Source organism: Bolinopsis microptera, chromosome 6, assembly GCF_026151205.1.
Source record: "Bolinopsis microptera isolate Bmic1 chromosome 6, MBARI_Bmic_1.0, whole genome shotgun sequence".
Lineage (NCBI taxonomy): Eukaryota > Metazoa > Ctenophora > Tentaculata > Lobata > Bolinopsidae > Bolinopsis > Bolinopsis microptera.
The window spans coordinates 688,909-693,512 of record NC_087077.1 but is presented as its reverse complement, the minus strand read 5'-3'; the positions used below and the strand labels follow the sequence as shown (position 1 = coordinate 693,512).

Below are 4,604 nucleotides of genomic sequence, written 5' to 3'. Positions count from 1 at the left end.
ATATGTAGGAATAATTTAAAAGCGTAATTTGCTAGTATAAAAAATCGAATTTACAGGTTTCAATATTGGATTTTATGGTCCTACAGCATAATATGCATATTGGCCAGCATTTGAGTAAAAATCTGGGCTCTAATAGTAAGCTGTACTATTGACTATAAATAATGTATCCTAGAAATATTTAACAAAAAGATTTGAAAAGTTTTCAAAAACACTACATATTGAGATGTTAGAATTTGAATCACACCCCGACGCGCACAGATGGGACCTCCTTTGGACGTTTTTATTGCTTATTCTGATAGGAAACGTTTAATAGCCGAATTAAAATGAAAATTTTTTATTTGAGTTATTTATAATGGTACAGTCCGCTTGCAATTTGTCTATTTCACATGTACAATACAAAATTTGTGTCTTCACGTATTATAATTTTGACATAGTAGTAGTTTTAAAAAATATCTTTCTAAAAAGATGCAAAAAAGTCAACATTTTCGAAATTAAAATGGTCATAACTTGAACAATGTTTATAGTAGAAAAATAAAAATGTTACCTGCCGATACCACTGAAAATTACCAATGCGCTGGTTTTAAAAACCGCGCGCACTTTCACGTGCGCGCGTGTGAAAATATAAATTGAAAATGTTTGCGGAGGATGTCGATCCAAGCCAGCAGCGTCAGTTCTTTGTACAGTCAAAGTTGACGCGAAACACTTTTTTGATCTTTCCGTACGTTTAAAATAATTATTATTTAGCTAAAATCTCCATTACTTCTATGTTCCATTTAATCTATTACTTTCTCTTTGTCATTTTAACTTGATTCATTTATCATATTTCGAAAACTCTTGCTTATGATGAAAATGTAGCCGATAACAACCGTGCAACTTTCCGGAATTTGACGTCGCAGACACAGTACAGGTCACAGACTTCGAACAATGGTATGTACCTTGATCTAGATAAGCTTTACTTCATAACACTAACTCCTGCCTTCATTTTGATAAACTGTACCGACCGGCCAAATCATATTAGTAAGTATTCTTTTAAAATATCTCTTCAGTCAGTGAGTTAACTCACAGAACTGACTCCTGGCACTCATTTCAGCATCTTAAACGGCTCAGCTTCTTCGGTACAACACAGACCGGAGGGTACTATTAGCCGCTTTGCCGGTGGTATCCTCCTGGTGTCCTGGGGTTTGGCAGGTTCCTTTTTAAAAAAGAGAAAAAAAAAACAAAAAAAAAACGGCCAGACAATGTGTTTTACACTTATCCAACTATTTACACCTTTTTAAAACCCCTTTAAAGCCAGTAATATAACCCACAAAACTGACTCCTGGCACTCATTTCAGGATCTTAAACGGCCAAATAACGTGTTTTACACTTATCCAACTATTTACACCTTTTTAAACCCCTTTAAAGTCAGCAATATAATCCACAAAACTGAATCCTGGCACTCATTTCAGGATCTTAAACGGCCAAATAACGTGTTTTACACTTATCCAACTATTTACACCTTTTTAAAACCCCCTTAAAGTCAGCAATATAATCCACAAAACTGAATCCTGGCACTCATTTCAGGATCTTAAACGGCCAAATAACGTGTTTTACACTTATCCAACTATTTACACCTTTTTAAACCACTTTAAAGTCAGCAATATAATCCACAAAACTGACTCCTGGCACTCATTTCAGGATCTGAAACGGCCAGACAATGTGTTTTACACTTATCCAACTATTTACACCTTTTTAAAACCCCCTTAAAGTCAGCAATATAATCCACAAAACTGACTCCTGGCACTCATTTCAGGATCTTAAACGGCCAAATAACGTGTTTTACACTTATCCAACTATTTACACCTTTTAAACCACTTTAAAGCCAGTAATATAACCCACAAAACTGACTCCTGGCACTCATTTCAGGATCTGAAACGGCCAGACAATGTGTTTTACACTTATCCAACTATTTACACCTTTTTAAAACCTCTTTAAAGCCAGTAATATAATCCACAAAACTGACTCCTGGCACTCATTTCAGGATCTTAAACGGCCAGACAATGTGTTTTACACTTATCCAACTATTTACACCTTTTTAAAACCCCTTTAAAGCCAGTAATATAACCCACAAAACTGACTCCTGGCACTCATTTCAGGATCTTAAACGGCCAAATAACGTGTTTTACACTTATCCAACTATTTACACCTTTTTAAACCCCTTTAAAGTCAGCAATATAATCCACAGAACTGAATCCTGGCACTCATTTCAGGATCTTAAACGGCCAAATAACGTGTTTTACACTTATCCAACTATTTACACCTTTTAAACCACTTTAAAGCCAGTAATATAACCCACAAAACTGACTCCTGGCACTCATTTCAGGATCTGAAACGGCCAGACAATGTGTTTTACACTTATCCAACTATTTACACCTTTTTAAAACCCCTTTAAAGCCAGTAATATAATCCACAAAACTGACTCCTGGCACTCATTTCAGGATCTTAAACGGCCAGACAATGTGTTTTACACTTATCCAACTATTTACACCTTTTTAAAACCCCTTTAAAGCCAGTAATATAACCCACAAAACTGACTCCTGGCACTCATTTCAGGATCTTAAACGGCCAAATAACGTGTTTTACACTTATCCAACTATTTACACCTTTTTAAACCCCTTTAAAGTCAGCAATATAATCCACAAAACTGACTCCTGGCACTCATTTCAGGATCTTAAACGGCCAAATAACGTGTTTTACACTATCCAACTATTTACACCTTTTAAACCACTTTAAAGCCAGTAATATAACCCACAAAACTGACTCCTGGCACTCATTTCAGGATCTGAAACGGCCAGACAATGTGTTTTACACTTATCCAACTATTTACACCTTTTTAAAACCCCCTTAAAGTCAGCAATATAATCCACAAAACTGACTCCTGGCACTCATTTCAGGATCTGAAACGGCCAGACAATGTGTTTTACACTTATCCAACTATTTACACCTTTTTAAAACCCCTTTAAAGCCAGTAATATAATCCACAAAACTGACTCCTGGCACTCATTTCAGGATCTTAAACGGCCAGACAATGTGTTTTACACTTATCCAACTATTTACACCTTTTTAAAACCCCTTTAAAGCCAGTAATATAACCCACAAAACTGACTCCTGGCACTCATTTCAGGATCTTAAACGGCCAGACAATGTGTTTTACACTTATCCAACTATTTACACCTTTTTAAAACCCCTTTAAAGCCAGTAATATAACCCACAAAACTGACTCCTGGCACTCATTTCAGGATCTTAAACGGCCAAATAACGTGTTTTACACTATCCAACTATTTACACCTTTTTAAACCACTTTAAAGTCAGCAATATAATCCACAAAACTGACTCCTGGCACTCATTTCAGGATCTGAAACGGCCAGACAATGTGTTTTACACTTATCCAACTATTTACACCTTTTTAAAACCCCTTTAAAGCCAGTAATATAATCCACAAAACTGACTCCTGGCACTCATTTCAGGATCTGAAACGGCCAGACAATGTGTTTTACACTTATCCAACTATTTACACCTTTTTAAAACCCCTTTAAAGCCAGTAATATAATCCACAAAACTGACTCCTGGCACTCATTTCAGGATCTTAAACGGCCAGACAATGTGTTTTACACTTATCCAACTATTTACACCTTTTTAAAACCCCTTTAAAGCCAGTAATATAACCCACAAAACTGACTCCTGGCACTCATTTCAGGATCTGAAACGGCCAGACAATGTTTTTTACACTTATCCAACTATTTACACCTTTTTAAAACCCCCTTAAAGTCAGCAATATAATCCACAAAACTGACTCCTGGCACTCATTTCAATATCTAAAACGGCCAAATAATGTGTTTTATAAATACCCTACTAAATAATACCCAGCACACCTACCCCGGCCCATATTGTACTCGTGGATTCGTCCAGACGAATTACTTTTAAGCATTAACAATTAATGTCTCACGATTAAAGAATAACCAATAGTCTTATTGTGGAATTTATGCATTTCTTATAATGATACTTTCAACTTTTTCAGTTTAGAATTCTACAAAATAAGAAATCTTTCTGAAGCAGTCCTATGTGGATGAAAAGAATTAGGAAGCTTCTAGTATCGAAAATTGCCCTCATCTACCGCTACGTAAGTTCCGAATTTCATAAACTTCTGGAATAATCATTTTCAGAGTCACAACAAAGAAAAAAACAAAATTATTAAGTTCAACTAAATTTCACAGTTGCCTTAAGATTTGAAATGGACGCTGTAAGATGGGACCTCCCATTGACCACTAAACCCTTAGGAAAAGTACATAAGTGACGCGCATTAAAAGCGCGGGAATTTTCTAGTGTGCCCTCGACGAGTTAAGACGGGACCGCGGGGGTCCCGTCTTAAGAATAAGAATCTATCATGTATTTCATATGTGTACATTATTTATTTCTTAGCTTCATTTCAGATTTATTTTCAGAAGTGGAAACCATTGGAAACCGTAATCAGACCCGATACTGCAACATGTAAAATGAATCTCCTGTTTGCTCTGGATTCAAATGAAAGTGATAATTTTGAATAAAGGGTTTACTACTCACTGACC

General features: G+C 35.9%; 1 long non-coding RNA gene across 1 annotated transcript; it reads left to right on the top strand.

Annotated features, from left to right (window-relative positions):
• Positions 1 to 246: 246 nt before the first annotated feature.
• LOC134816668 (uncharacterized) lies at positions 247 to 4,604 on the top strand. Its single transcript, XR_010160432.1, has 3 exons — positions 247 to 927; positions 4,058 to 4,159; positions 4,482 to 4,604. It is a non-coding gene; the product is annotated as an uncharacterized LOC134816668 (long non-coding RNA).